We start from the raw sequence: 16,877 nt of genomic DNA, 5'->3' as shown, positions 1-16,877 counted from the left end.
GCGGTGGCAAATATTACCCGCCACCGAATAAAAGGCAGCCACTCAACGCTAAATCCTCCTCACTGTCTAGACTCAAAACCGGAATGGCTACTGATTCTAACATAGTTTGCTTTTTCTGCCAGAGGCTTAAAGATTTGCTGTTTTAATAGGTTTATGCCCTTTTGTTTCTTTTGAGCTTGAACAAGAGAATAAAGCAGCCAAAGTCCTGTTGTGATCAAGAAAAAAAAAATCTCATAAAGTGTTATTATTCCTATCACATTATTTTGTCACAGTGTTCAAGATCTAAATATAGTTATGTACTGTATTAATGCATAGTTTTAATTTGAATGTAATATTAAAGCAAGATTATTAGAAAATATGTGAAAATTTCATCATGGAAATGCATTTGTTTTTCCTACAGACAGTGGAACTATTCTTTACTTAAAAGCTTTAATGTCTTAGCCAGAAGGGAATTTCTCCAGGGGAAATTGCACACATTAGTTAAAAGGAAGGAAAAATCTTGACTCACAAATTTTAATGTATAATTTATTTGCCTGTTACTGTGGATTAGTGTGAAGAAAAATGTGGCAGGGCAAAAGCCAAGCTGGCTTCTGTAATGGCCAAAAAGGCCTTTTGCGGATTAGGAACCTGGATGGGCTGTTTAAAAATATTTAGATTTGTAATTTAGCACTTCTAAAAAAATGTATCTTAAAAATATATTTTATTTTTGTAAGTTGTATGGTAACAGTCCCTAATGTATGGTGAACTTCACTGTACATAAGACTTCATTCCAATTTCAGTTATATTACTGAATATGCTCCTGAATACAATGGTGTTATTCTTGATATGTCCTATTGTAGATTAAATATATGTTGTTTACTAGAGATGAGTGGAATGGGAATGGTAAATGGTTGTGTGCCTCTGAGGGAGGGATAGCTCAGGGGTTTGAGCATTAGCCTGCTAAACCCAGGGTTGTGAGGTTTAATCCTTCAGGGGGCCTTTTAGGGATCTGGGGCAAAACTCTGTCTGGGGATTGGTCCTGCTTTGAGCAGGGGGTTGGACTAGATGACCTCCTGAGGTCCCTTCCAACCCTGATATGCTATGATTCTGAAAGAAGGAACTGTTTAGGGTCTCATGAGGAAGACAGCTGGAAGAGGATATAAGATTTAGCTCAGAAGGCTGCATTTAATCTGTTGAACAAGCCTGCTAACTAGGGGTGAAATTCATTCTTATTTTGAGGGCTTAAATCGGACATAAGTGGTGTATAGGCCTTGGGCTGATTCTCTTCATGTGTATTAATTTCACCTCATGGTTTCACATGAGAGGCATTGAAGAAAACAGATGTTAACTGCCAGCTTTAAGGTGGTGGTAAACAGAATTTCTCTTGCGAGTGTTTTTAAAGTTGTAGAGGTAAAACACTCTTTAGATAAAGTGAAATTTTTTAAAAACAAAATCCTGGTTAAATGCGGCACCAATCACATCACCCTTTATCAGTGCATAAAATATCAAGAACCCTCCTACCCAGTTTACACAACGCTCCATTTTTCCAAGTTCTAGATATCCTCCAAAATGTTTTGCATAAATGAGCATGTGCTGTCAAAGGCTGCGTATGTGAGATCAAAGAAATAATTAATTAAAAGCAATGCCTGCTAAGTTCTCATAGGTCAGCTGTGTTCCCTCACACTTATGGCAGAGTAGCTAAATCTAGCTTAATTGGGAGTTTTTTGAGTTCGGTGAGGGTAAAAAAAAATATGCTCCCCCCTTTTAAAATAATTTTTAATCTTACTTTGTTTAGATAGAACTACAAAAAAAAAAACCAGGAAGGAGAGCTTCAGTGCCAAGGTTTGGGATGACAACAACATATAGGAAAAAGCAGTGGGCAAGCATGGCCTTGGTTCCCAAAATCAGAGCAATGAAAGAATGGTAGAATTGTGCCTTGTATCAGGGATCATAATTGGTGGAACACTATTCCCACAAAGTTATGCACAAAGTAACTTGGAATTCCCCAGAGGGAGTCAGGAGGAATCAGACTGACTATCTATGCACTGGATGGAAATTTAGATCAACTCTTCAGGACATCAGAGCATGCATTAGAAGTGACTATAATTTAGGCGTGGCAAGACTGAAGTTTAAATTTAACAAAAACACAAACCTAACCTGCATGAAGATAAAGATGTTCCAGAAGTATTTTCAAATTGAATTGGAAAACAGATTTTGCATGGTACAAAACATTAATCTGTCACAAGTAGTTGACATTTGGCAAGTCCTGAGTCGTTCTGTGTGACCGTACCATAAATGCCACACTAACTGTAGTTGGTTTCTAGAAAACTAAACCTAAAATCTGGCTATGTGAGAATATGTGGAACTGTGTGAAAGAAAAGAACTAGTATAAAACAAACATCAGTTAATCAAAAATACCTTCTGAAAAAGAAACAGCAAAAAATAAAGGACAGAGCAGTATAAAGTAGCTCAAGAAGTTACAAGAGGTTAAGAAATGGCAAAACAAGATGGCCAGAAAGGGAAATATACAAATGACCTGGAAAAAACATATAATCCTCACTGACAAGTCTGCGGATGACTCAAAAGTCGGTGGGTGGTCAATAATGAAGAGGCCAGGTCACTGATACAGAGCAATCTTGATTTGTTTGGTAAACTGGGCGCGAGCAACCAATATGCAATGTAATACAGCTAAATGTAAATGTATACATCTAGGAACAAAGAATATAGTTCATCCTGAGAAGCAGTGACTCTGAAAAAGATTTGGGGGTCATGGGGATAATCAAATGAACAGGCACATCCAGTACAATGCTGTGGCCAAAAGGACTAATGCTATTCTTGGATGCATAAACAGAGGACTCTTGAGCAGGAGTAGAGACGTTATTTTACCTCTTCAACAATTCTTCAACAAAAAAACCTTCAAAAACAGACTCCAACGAGAAACTGCAGAACTGGAATTAATTTGCAAACTGGACACCATCAAATTAGGCCTGAATAAAGACTGGGAGTGGATGGTTCACTACAAAAACTAAAAACTACTTTCAGCATGCTAATTTCCCCCTACTGTTACTCACAGCTTCTTGTCAACTGTTGGAAATGGGCCACCCTGATTACCACTACAAAAGTAATTTTTCCTCGTGTTGATAATAGTCCACTTTAATTGTCTCGTTAGAACTGACCTCCCACTTGGTAAGGCAACATCTTTTCATGTACTGTGTATATATATCTTCCTACTGTATTTTCCACTCCAGGCATCTAATGAAGTGGGTTTTAGCCCACAAAAGCTTATGCCCAAATGAATTTGTTAGTCTCTAAGGTGCCACAAGTACTCCTTGTTGTTTTTGCTGATACAGACTAACATGGCTACCACTTTGAAACCTATTTTACCTCTGTATTTGGCACTGGTGTGATCACTGCTGGAGTACTGTGTCCAGTTCTGGTGTCCACAATTAAAGAAAGATGTTAATAGATTGGAGAGAGTTCAAAGAAGAGCCACAAGAATGATTAAAGGATTATAAAGCAATCCTTATCATTATAGATGCTAGGAGATCAACCAAAGAGAAGATTAAGGAGTGACTTGATTACAGTTTATAAGTACCTACAAAGGGAACAAATATTTGATAATGGGGTCTTCAAACTAGTAGAGAAAGAATAATATATTCCCATGGCTGGAAGTTGAAGCCAGACAAATTCAGACTGGAATTAAGGCACAATTTTTTACCTCTGGAATAATTTACTGAGGGTTGTGGTGGATTCTCCATCACTGTTACCACTTAAGAAAGAGATCTTGGAGTCCTTGTGGATAGTTCTCTGAAAACACCAGGTCATTGTGAAGTGGCAGTCAAAAAAGCAAATGGAATGTTAGCAACCATTTGGAAAGGGCTAGATAATAAGACAGAAAATATCATAATGGCACAATATAAACCCATGGTATGGCCAAACCTTGAATATTGAGTCCAGTTCTGGTCACACCATCTCAAAAAAGATATATTAGATTTGGTAAAGGTACAGAGAAGGGCAACAAAAATTACTAGGAGTATGGAATAACTTCCACATAAGAAGAAATTAAATAGATCCAATTAAATAGACTCAATAGAAATTAAATAGTTTATCTTAGAAAAAAGACAACTAAGGAGAGATATGACTGGCAAATATACTGCCAATCTATAAAGAGGGGAATAAGGACAACCCAGGGAATTACAAACCAGTCACCTTAACTTCATTACCCAGAAAGATAATAGAGCAAATAATCAAGCAATCAATTTGCAAACACCTAGAAGGTAACAATATGATAAGTAACTGTCAGTATGGATTTGTCAAGAACAAATCATGTCCAACCCACCTAATAGTTTTCTTTGACAGGGTAACAAGCCTTGTGGATAAGAGGAAGTGATAGATCTTGACTTTAGTAAGGCTTTTGATTCTGTCTCACATGACCTTCTCATAATCAAACTAGGGAAATATAGCCTAGATGGAGCTACTATAAAGTGGATCCATAACTGATTGGAAAACTGCTCCCAGAGCATAGTTACCACTGGTTCACAGTCAAGCTGGAAGGACATATCGAGTGAGGTCCTGCAAGGATTGGTCCTGGGTCCAGTTCCATTCAATATCTTCATAAATGATTTAGATAATGTCATAGAAAGTACACTTATAATGTTTGTGGATGATATCAAGCTGGGGGGGATTGCAAGTGCTTTGGAGGATAGGATTAGAATTCAAAATGATCTTGACAAACTGGAAATATGGTCTGAAATAAATAGGATGAAATGCAATAAGGACAAATCCGAAGTACTCCACTTTTTAGGAAGAAAACAACCAATTGCACACATACAAAATGGGAAGTGACTGCCTAGAAAGGAGTACTGTGAAAAGGGATCTGGGGATCATAGGGGATCACAAGCTAAATATGAGTCAACAGTGTCACATTGTTGCAAAAAAAAGCAAACATCATTCTGAGATGTATTAGCAGGAATGTCGTAAGCAAGACATGAGAAGTAATTCTTCCACTCTATTCCACCCTGGTAAAGCCTCAACTGGAGTATTGTGTCCAGTTCTGGGTGCCACATTTCAGGAAAGATGTGGACAAATTGGAGAAATTCCAGAGAAGAGCAACAAAAATGATTAAAGGTCTAGAAAACCTAACCTATGAGGAAAGATTGAACAAAAATGGGCTTGTTTAGTCTGGAAAAGAGAAGACTGAGGGGGGACACGATAGTTTCCAAGTACATAAAAGGTTGTTACAAGGAGGAGGGTGAGGATAGGACAAGAAGCAATGGGCTTAAATTGCAGTAAGAACGGTTAACGCTGGAAACTAGGAAAAACTTCCTGTCAGGATATTTAAACACTGAGACAAATTGCCTAGGAAGGCTGTGGAATCTCCATCACTGGAGGATTTTAAGAACCAGTTAGGCAAATACCTATCAGGAATGGTCTAGTTATTGCTAAATCCTGCATTGAGTACAGGGAACTGGACTAGATGACCTGTTGAGTGCCCTTCCAGTCCTACACTTCTATGATTGAAAATTAAATTATGAATGGCATGAAGAAAGTGTTATTTACGCCTTCACATAACACAAAAACTAGGATTCATCCAATAAAATTAATAGGCAGCAGGTTTAAAAAAACAAACAAAAGGAAGTACTTCCAACAATACACACTCAACCCGTGGGACTCATTGCCAGGGAATATTGTGAAAGTCAAAACTATAACTGGATTCCAAAAAGAATTAGATAAGTTTGTGGAGAATAGGTCCCTCAATGGCTATTAGCCAAGATGGTCAGGGACGCAACCCCATGCTCTGGGTTTCCCTAAACCTCTGACTGGCAAAAGCTGGGACTGGACCATAGGGGATGGAACACTCAATAATTGCCATGTTCTGTTCATTCTCTCTGAAGCAACTGGTACTGTCCACCATTGGAAGACAGGATACTGGGCTAGCTCAGGAGTTCTCAAATTTCATTGCACCATGACGCCCTTCTGACAACAAAAATCACTACATGACTCCAGGAGGGGAGACCAAAGCCTGAGCCTGCCCAAGCCCCACCACCCTGCGTAGGGTGAAACAAAGCTAAAGCCCATGCTCTGCTGCCGGGGGGAGGAGGCAGCAGGCAAAGCCAAAGCCCAAGGGCTTGAGCTCCAAGTGGGAGACCGTAACCAGAGCCCCACCACACAGGGCTGAAGCCCTTGTGTTTTGGCCCCAGGCAGTGGGGTTTGGGCTTAGACTTTGGCCCTGGCAAGTCTAATGCCAGCCCTGGTGGCCCTATTAAAATGGTGTTGTAACCCACTTTGGGGTCGTGACCCACAATTTGAGAACCACTGGGTTATATGGACCATTGGTCTGACCCAGTATGACCATTCTTATGGTCACATGTTCTAAATGTTTTTTTCTGAAAGATCTGCTCTAGGAATTATTTTGGGGAAGTTCTATGGGCTGTGTTATACAGGTGGTCAGACTACATGATCAGAATGGTCCCTTCTGGCCTTGGAATCTATGAGAAATATTTACACCAGATATAAATAATTATGAAATTGAGTTAATAAAAAAAGTTAATTACACTGAAGGAATGGATCCTCGGCATTTTAATTTTTTCCCCATTATTTTGTGTCTCTCATACTGGATCTTTGTTACACATTGCATCCAACATTTGGGGCTTGGCATATTGAGAAGTGAGGAAGAACCATATGTGGTTGGATGACTCTCAAAGATGTTGGCTTTGAAGTTCTATAGTCTATGAGGGGCTGACAAATATTTCTGTTAAAAGTGTATGGAGCTGATTTTTAGAGTTATAAGGGTGTGATGGTCCCTTTAAATTATGGCTTTGGAGAACCAGATTAAAGCCAGCCCATTTTAGAAATGAAGGCCCACAAAAAGAAAAAAGAAAAAAAAACCCTAATAATGGAAGAAAGTACACAAAGCAAAATAACACAAGTAACCATCAGTCTTAAGTGTGTCTGAAAAGGACCAGAAGGGACCAAACAAATTATTGTCCTAAAACCCATAAGACAAACTGTGACATAGAAATATACAGAAACTGTGTATCATGCTGATGTTCGATTATTTGCTTGACGTCTTTCCCATACAGCTGGGTAGGGTGGACTGACTTAACATTTGAGTAAGTGAGTGAAATGTACAGTAAGACTTATTAATAAAATATGAAGAGTCAAAATCTGTTCTCAGTTACACCATTATCAATCCCAGGTAACTCCATTGACTAGACAGGAGTTATGCAGAATTTATACCTATATAGCTGTGAGAAGCATTTGTCCATAGAGATTTTGAATCACTTAGGTAAGGTGAATAGTGCCATTAATTAACATGTTCTCTTTCTTTCAGGGGGACTTCCTAGCTTACTGTTACTGACACCAAATATTAAGTGAGTCTGTTCTTTCATGTCTAATAAGAAATGGACTTTGAGCATGTGTCTCACTCATGGCCAGATTAAAGAATTTTGGGGCTCCTTGCACAATAAAAATTGGGCCCCACTACTACCAGAGTGGGGTTGCGGCCTGGCACACAGGGTCGCAGCTCTGCTCTGGTTTGGCCCAGCCATCTCTCCGTCACGACAGAGGGGAGTCAGGCCAAATCTGAGTGAGTGGAGTTGTGGCCTGGTGCATGTGGTGGCAGTGGCACTCGTGTTTCTTTTTCTTTCTGGTGGTCGGAGGCCCCATTGAGATGGAGACTCTGTGCAAGGGCATCGAGTGCAGACTGGTTAATCCAGGCCTGGTCTCATTTAGTACTGGAATGGTAAATGGAATATCTATGGATATATATTCCTTTTTCCAAGACTCAGTCCCTTCTGAATTTGATTAGCACTGAAAAACACAGAGCTTCCCTGTGTATTTAAAACATAAATCTGTCTGGATGCCTGTTCCTACACTCTTATTCACTTTATACCATATGGTTCAAATAGAAAGGGATTATTTGTTTCATTCTTTCCTTCTTTATCTGGAAGGAAACATTTTTTAAAGTGATAATTCACTTTCTGTTCCTTGGTGTGATTATGTTGATTTTGAAACAGAGGTCATCATATCTTTTTTTTTGATACCCTGTTGTGAGCTCTTCTAAAGTATTACTTTTCAGTGGAGAGAATGCTGTTATTTCTATTTTTTTAATTATAAGCTTGTTTTAACAAGGAAAAAAGTGGTTGAAAAGAAGGAATGACGAATGGGTCAGCAAGCAAAAATATTATAGAACCACTATGGGGCTAGCAAGGCTGTATCAGGCATATCCTTATTTTAATGGTTTTGAATCTCTCGAAGGGAAATGAAAATCCAAGGTATTCATTAGTGCTTCCTACAAGGGCCGTGGGCTAGTTTTATCTCTGAATTATGTCATTTTTTGCCTGATGAGAGCTGTTGTGTAACCCAGGGAAAGGGCCCCAATGTGAAAACGTGCGCCTAGACAGGGCTGTGATGGCACAAGGTGCCCACAACTGTCCAGCTTAGCAGACAGCCCACAGCCCACAGCCAGACATGTCCCACAAAGTGAATGGTAGTGGCTAGGGAGAAGGCGTGGCTGGGGTGCCCAGAGGATTTACTGGAATCAGTGAATCTCTCAAGAAGCCTCTGCTAGTCAGTGGCGTTACTGAGTCCCAGGCATATTAAAACTGCTTCTCCCCAGAGAGCACAGACACTAGCCCCCATTAGCACACGGGTGGGAGTGCATTTTGTAATCACCCTGTGCCAGTGGGATGAGACTTGTGTCCCATGACTGTTCTGCTATTCCGAGGGAGATTTTTCTCCCTTAGATGCCACTTATTAGCTTTCTTTGTAACAACAAAGGAGAAAAACAATCACCCTCCACCCCCATCCAATATTGTTAATTTAGGGTTCCTGCAATTCAGTGCTATTCCTGCTGTTTAGATGGCAAGTCATGCAGTAATGCTGGTCAAAATGCCCAATCCTGCACATCACCTTTAATATGGAATTTTCTTTCAACAGATATTAGAGACCCAGTTCTGCCCTCAGTAGAGTGGGTCAATTTTCTGAGAAAAAATTCATGGGAATAATTTCTGGGTGTAGTTTCCAGACCAGAAGAAGAGCTCTCTGAAGCTTAAAAACTTGTTTCTTCCAACAACAGATGTTATCGCACCCACGTTGTCTCTCTTATATCCTGGGATCAACGTGGCTGCAACAACTACTGTGCTCTTTCACAGTTTGAAGTCCTTTCTATGTTTAATAGAAGTATTTTGTTGTGAAAATCCAAGTGTGCTTTCTCAATCATAAGAGCTTCTTTAGGAAACAGTAACTTTGTTTGAGTCCTCTTTATAAACGTAGGTGTAGTGAGGCAGTGTGGCTCCCCGTCACCCCAGAAAGGGACGAGCCCTTCTGGACACTGGAGTGGGTGGAGCTAAGGAGCTCTGAGCCCGCCCCTCAGAGGGTCAGGTGGCGCCCTGGAAGTACAAAGGCTCGACCTCAGAACTCACTGGAGAGACAGCTGCTGGGGAGGCCAGACACCTCCAGCCTGGCCCACTACTGGGAAGCCCTGCGGCCCTAGGTGCACACAAATACTGGCCCGACCTGCCCTGCACCCACTACCCGGAGGAGCTGCCGGGCCAGCCCCACGCCCGCTACCCGGAGGAGTTGCCGGATCTGCCTCTCGCCAGCTACCCTGAGGAACCCATGGTGCTGGACCCCCCCAGAGGACACCACTGTGACCCAGGTACCGCCAGAGGGGGAGTCTGGATAGAAGCCCGCGGGCAACCGACCCTAGTCTGGCTGCAGCACTGCCAGAGCCTATGTCAGTGTGTTCTGGCCAGGATCCCCACTGACTTAGCAGCGGGTCTTCTGCCGCTGTCAGGGCCCCGGGCTGGGACGCAGTGGAGTGGGAGGGCCTGCGTCTCCCCTGCCACCCCACTCATGGGTGGCAGCCTCCCTCTCTCCCAGGCCCTTTGGAGGCTTGGGCTCATTGCTACTGTTTGTGTTGCTACTGCTCAGCCCTGCCTGAGGGCCTGAGCCCTGACTCATTGTTGCCCTGCCCTGCCCCAGGGCCTGGGCTCATTGCTACTGTTTGTACTGTTACTGCTCCGCCTCTGCCTGAGGGCCTGAGCACCTTGTTGTGTATTTGGTTGTCATGGTTTTTGTTGCTATGGCAACTGAGTTAGATTATTATGGGTTAGCTCAGCCGGTTTCAACCGGCTGTGGGAGCTCTCTGTATATCTGTAAATAAAATGGAGGTTTTGGTTAGCTGCCTGCTCTCTGGCCTCAAGTGATTGCTTCCTACACCGGCTGCCCCAAGGATATAACACTGGCGACGAGGGTGAGACTCCGGTGCTGCTCCAGTAACAGAAGGAAGTAGAAGTTAAGGTAAAGAACAAACAAAGAAAAAAAGCTGCTTGTTTGCACTGACTGTGAAAGTGAAACTAAAAATCATGGCTACTCTGACCAGGCCCCTGGAGCCTTTTGATGAGAATACAGAGCAGTGGCATGTGTATACTGAGCGTTTTGAGCTTTTTGGTATTGCAAATGACATTACAGAAGCGAAGAAGGTGCCAATATTCTTAACTGTTGTAGGGGCTAAAACCTACTCTCTGCTACACAGCTTACTGCACCCTGTTAAGCCTGAGACTAAATCTTACAGTGACATTGTGGAAATCCTGGGGTCTCATTTCTCCCCAAAACCACTGGTAATTGCTGAAAGATATAGGTTCCACAAAAGAGACCAAAAGGAAGATGAAACAGTTGTACAATTTGTAGCCATTTTAAAAAAGCTAGCAGAACACTGTGAATTTAAAGAGATGTTAAATGATGCCCTGCGTGACAGGTTAGTGTGTGGCCTCTGCAGTGAAGCTATACGGCAGCGCCTACTGACAGAGGCTCAGCTTACATTACAGAAGGCTGTTGATATTGCTGTCTCCATGGAACTGGCTACAAGGAGGCACAATACATCGGTGCATCCCCTATGGTGCAAAAAGTGTCACAAGAACTGACCCACAAAACGGTGCAGAGTCAAGAATGTTACCGCTGTGGTAAGCTGGGTCACCAGGCATCAGAATGCTGGTGTAAGGACCTGGTGTGTCAACACTGTGGCAAAAAGGGACACATTGAGTATGCCTGTAAACAAAAGAAAAAGAGGCCTGTGGTCTGGCCGACAAAAAGAGGAACCTTGCATACCCTAGAGCAGACCCAGGATGATCAAGGTGACACCTCCTCACAAGAGGAAGTGCCACTGCATGTTTTGTCTTTGGCAATGGGCTCACATGAATACTGGGTAACCCGTTATTGGATGGCAAACGATACGCATGGAACTGGACACCGGTGCAGCCGCCTCACTGATCTCTGAGACTGTGTATAAAGAAAAGCTACAGCATCTTCCGCTAAGGCGACAAAACTGTTCTGAAGATGTATACGGGAGAAGCTGTGCCTATGCTGGGCACTATTGATGTTAAGGTGGAGCTCAATGGACAGGTGGCTAAATTGCCACTGTTTGTGGTGAGAGGTAACTACCCAGCCTTAATGGGTAGGTCTTGGCTTGGGAAGATTCAACTGAACTGGGCAGAAGTGCACCGGATGACTAAAGAAGAAACCAGTCTAACCCCTATACTAAGGAAACATGCTGCTGTTTTTGGAGATGATTTGGGAAGTATGAAGGGAATCACTGTGACATTGAACATTAAACCTGGCAGTCCACCAAAATATCTGAAAGCCCGAACTGTGCCATATGCCATCAGGCCAAAAGTTGAAGCAGACCTGGAGCGCCTGGTCACCAATGGAGTCCTAATACCAGTTACCCATAGCTCATGGGCCACTCCTATTGTTTCAATCGTGAAGAAAGATGGCTCTCTCCGGATTTGCGGTGATTTTAAAGTCACTGTCAACCCAGTGTTGTGTGCAGAGCAATACCCGCTTCCCCGCATCGATGACCTCTTCGCAGACCTGGCTGGGGGACAAAAGTTCAGTAAGATCGATCTGAGTCAAGCATATTTACAGATGCACGTTGATGAAAAGTCCCAAGAGCTGTTGACTATTGTGACTCATAAGGGGCTTTATCGATACTGTCGCCTACCCTTCGGAATAACATCTGCTCCCGCCCTGTTCCAGAGGGCTATGGACCAGATCTTGTGTGGCTTGTCAGGAGTTCAGTGCTATCTGGATGATATCCTGGTCACTGGAAGAAATGAAGAGGATCACTTAAAGAATTTAGAGGCTACCCTACAAAGACTGGAAGAGTATGGCCTACGAGTTCGCAAAGACAAGTGTGAATTCCTCAAGCCCTCTGTTGAATATTTGGGACACATCATTGATTCTGCAGGTCTTCATAAGGCCCCTGCAAAAGTTAAAGCTATTGTGGAGGCTCCCCCACCTCGAAATGTAAGCCAGCTGCGCTCGTTTCTAGGACTCCTGAACTATTATGGAAAGTTCATCTCACAGTTAGCCACACTGCTAAAACCACTTCATGAGCTCCTTGGGCAGAACAAGGCCTGGAAGTGGACTGAAGCCTGTGATGTTGCGTTTAACAAAGCTAAGGATGCATTGCTAAATTCTGAAGTTCTAACGCACTTTGATCCATCCTTACCACTGCAATTGGCCTGCGATGCCTCCTTATGGAGTGGGAGCAGTCGTGTCACATATTATGCCTTCAGGAGAAGAGAGACCTATTGCTTTTGCTTCACGCACTCTAAGCAAAGCAGAAACTAACTACGCCCAAATCGAACGTGAGGCATTAGGAATTGTTTTTGGAATTCGGAAGTTTCATCAGTACCTGTTTGGGCGAAAATTTACTCTTCTCACAGACCATCGACCTCTGACATCAATTTTTGGACCCTACACAGGCATTCCCCCATTAGCTGCTAGTCGTATGCAACGTTGGGCATTGTTACTTTCAGCACACACATATGAAATCAAATATCGGAAATCCACTCTGCACGGCAATGCAGATGGCCTCTCAAGGTTGCCTTTGCCGGTCAAACACCAAGATAGTGCCCAAAAGGAAATCTTCTACTTTGAACAGGTAGAGAATACACCCATCACTGCTACTCAGATAAAGAAGGCAACGCGCGTTGACCCAGTATTGTCCCACATTATGGACCTGGTGATGCATGGAAAATCTCGACAAACCTCTCCGGTCTCATCCGACCTTGTTCCCTACATGTCCAAGCGGACGGAGTTATCGGTCCAATCTGGTTGTTTGTTGTGGGGGAGACGTGTCATTATTCCACCACCACTGAGATCACAGATGTTGGAACAGCTACATTCCGGTCACTGTGGAATAGTGCGCATGAAGGAAATTGCACGAAGCTATTTTTGGTGGCCTGGACTGGACAGCGCTATTGAAAAGAAGGCAAAAGCTTGTATATCATGTCAGGGTGTGAGGAATGCACCCCAGTGGGCACCCCTACACCCATGGGACTGGCCTGAAAACCCGTGGCAACGTATTCACGTTGACTTTGCTGGCCCCCTTGAAGGAAGCATGTTCTTGGTGGCAATAGATGCCCATTCTAAATGGCCAGAAGTCTCTATAATGCAGTCCACTTCTGCAGAGAGTACTATCCAAAAACTATGAGGACTCTTTAGTCGTTTTGGTCTGCCAGAACAACTTGTGAGCGACAACGGACCGCAGTTCGTTTCTCAGGAGTTTCAAAATTTTATGAAGGCAAATGGGATACACCACATCACGTCAGCACCATATCATCCATCCACCAACGGATTAGCTGAAAGATTTGTGCAGACATTGAAAACGCTTTGAAATCAGCAAGGGGACAACACTCCATTCAAAAGCGTCTGGATACCTTCTTACTGTCCTACAGAAACACACCTCATGCTACGACCCACGCATCTCCGGCCTTTCTAATGATGGGACGACAGCTGCGCACTTGCTTTGATCTGCTGAAACCTTCTGAACCCTGACAAATTGTGCAACATCAGCAGCAATATCAAGTCATCAGACGGGCACCCAGAGCAAAAGACCGAACCTTTAGCCCGGGACAGCCAGTTTTGGCTCGAATTATACTTCCAGAGCTAAATGGGTTCCGCCACAGTCATCACTCAAACAGGACCTGTTTCCTACACAGTCCGGACTGCAGAGAATCTTACCTGGCGCGACATGTAGATCAGCTGTTGCCAGGTCATGCCAGTCCTCAGGACCCATCTGCAGTTGAGGGGGCTGACTTCACCTCTTCTGGTGAGGGACCGAATCACGAGTCACCTGTTTCTGACTGTTCTCCTCCATTACTGCCGGCGGCTGAGATACCCCTTTGCCCAGCACGAGCTGATACCACCTCCTCACCTGTTCGTGCTGCGGACCCTGAGCCCCTAGTGCTTTCGGGTGCAATAACACCAGAAGTTCGCCGTAATCCACCTAGAGACAGAAGGCCTCCTCATCGGCTGGATCTTTAGCTAGGGCGAACCCACGGTTATGGGGCAAAATAATCCCCAGGGTTTAGCCGGGAATGGAGGCAGTCTACCCTCCTTCTCTAGTCTAGTGTGTGTTTTATTTAGGGGATGTTCTTATTAGGGGGGGAGAAATATGTTGTGTATTTGGTTGTCATGGTTTTTGTTGGTATGGCAACTGAGTTAGATTATTATGGGTTAGCTCAGCCGGTTTCAACCGGCTGTGGGAGCTCTCTGTATATCTGTAAATAAAATGGAGGTTTTGGTTAGCTGCCTGCTCTCTGGCCTCAAGTGATTGCTTCCTACACCGGCTGCCCCAAGGATATAACACACCTGACTCACGGTTGCTCCGCCCTCACCTAGGGCCTGGGCTTACTGTGCTTATTTCAGTTGCCCCAAGGGTCGCCGAGGGAGACTCCTGCGGCCGGACTAATTCCTCCAAGACATCAACATTGTATAGTGAGGTGGTGTGGCTCCCTGCTGCCCTGGAGAGGGATGAGCCCTGGCTAACCTCTTTACAGGAGGTTATATGTGATTTTGATATTGTTCAAAATATCCTCTAGAAGTATTCTGTAAACATGTAATAAATAACTAGGTTTGAAGCAATACTAGCAGGAAAGGGATTCTGTAATGCAGATGGCACTTCTTTGTGTCCGTTTCCACACACAAAAGATGTATTTCCACTTCACCGCACAATAAATTGCAATGTCCCTATTATGTAGGGACAGGGATTTTTAAAAGATTACATGATGCTTGAAAGTAAACAGAAGCATGACAGGCAAGAGATAGCAGTATGACCATCACTCTGCTAAAGAAAACTAGTCAGTCACCACTCACCTAAGGGAAAACAAGTTACAACAAAGAAAAAAGAAATTGAACTAAAGTGAAATGTTTAGCACACTGAGTAGATTACAGCAAGAAATTCAAAATGGAGCATGTCCATTATGCTCTGGAAAATCCTGAATGCTGCATAATGAAATCTGTTTTAAAAACAAACAAACAAACAAAAAAACGCCATCCCCAAATTGAAAGGAACATGATAATTTATGCTGAAGCAGCCCCATCCTGAGGCCAACCAATCTCACTCTGCTCTTACTGCCATCTCTTGGAATGGACTTGCCTCTTGACACTTAGTGGGATGAAAGAAGATTGAAGAGCTCTGCATGTGGATTTACTCCTTAGAATGCTGACAATTTTTAGACTGACAACCTGAGGGTGGAAGTATATGTTACAGTTCTGAAACATGGGCACATTTGCAAAGCTTGTGTCAGAATGGAGTAGGATATTTGGTTCCAATTTTGGCTCCTTTTTGTGTATTTTGTTATATATATTGGAGAAAATTGAAAAGGGAATTTAGGAATTCTCTTAGCATATTTCTAATGCACTGTTCTACATGCTTTTTTGCAATATTACTTCTAAGATTCTTTGCCAGCTGATCTTGTCTCCAAAGAATTTTACATAGGAAAACAAAATAGATTGCTCTTCACTGGCAACTGGATGGGGATGGAGGGAGAAAAACAAGAAAAACCTGTGCATTTTAGGAAAAAACACTGACAAGTGGTTTGCATGGGTTAACATCAGTCTACTTTTTCAAGGGTATCTTTACAAAGAGAAGGGCTAGAGTTTACTTTTATAAAAGCCCTTAGATTTCTATTCACACTTTTGATCTTCAAGGATTTCTGGGGTTGAGGCCAAAGCTGGGCTTCTAAGCACCTATGGCAGGCTCTGCCAGTGTGCTCAATGGGGCAGAAAAATGTTCCCCCTTCTTTATTTCCACAATGTCTCATGAACTTACATCAGAATCAGATGCATCCCCCAGTTACCTCCAAATGTCAGTTTGCATACATGCAACCAGGAAGCACCACTAATATCTGTACCACTAATGTGTCAACCCAATTTTCAAAACCTTGTACTGTATATCCATTTTTTGTTTACCTTTATTTTTTGTAAATAATGAAAGAGGGTAGTCCTCAGTGATGATTAGAGATCTGGGAACTATAAAATGTAAAACGTCTGCTGTTTTTGAACCATGCATCTTAAATTTTCTTACAATCAGGAAAAAGTTTTTACTCTCTACCCCATAGATGACTGTAAGCATTAAACTTTTCCACACTCCACCAATAATAAATCTCCTTCAGGAACAAACCAAGTGTAACCCACATGCTTGCATTCTCACATTTAGTGGTGTAAATGGTGGATACATACATAGTTATTGTTTTAGTGACTGCAAACTTGCTGGAGCGGGTGAGATGACTCTGCTGAGTGGGCTAGAATCATCCAGAAATTGAGTGTGGCAGGCACAAGGCGTGCTCATTGGCTGTTTAAAGCTACTTGGGTGATTTTCATTGTGGGCAAGCTGCCTGACAGGACATGGTCCCAGAGGCACTCTCTTAGAATGGAACCATTGGGATCTCAAGGGGGAGGAATTAATAAATAGAAGGAGTGGGACTGAGGCTGGAAATTCAGCAGGATAGCAGCACAAGAACAAACAGGGTCTTCTATAAGGATAGTGTTCCTGGGACTTTACCATTTTGTTGGATTTAGAGTGCAGGCACCATCACTCCATTGGA

This window comes from Mauremys reevesii, linkage group 2 (assembly GCF_016161935.1).
Source record: "Mauremys reevesii isolate NIE-2019 linkage group 2, ASM1616193v1, whole genome shotgun sequence".
Lineage (NCBI taxonomy): Eukaryota > Metazoa > Chordata > Testudines > Geoemydidae > Mauremys > Mauremys reevesii.
The sequence above is the reverse complement of the archived record's forward strand: the minus strand, read 5'-3'. Positions refer to the sequence as shown.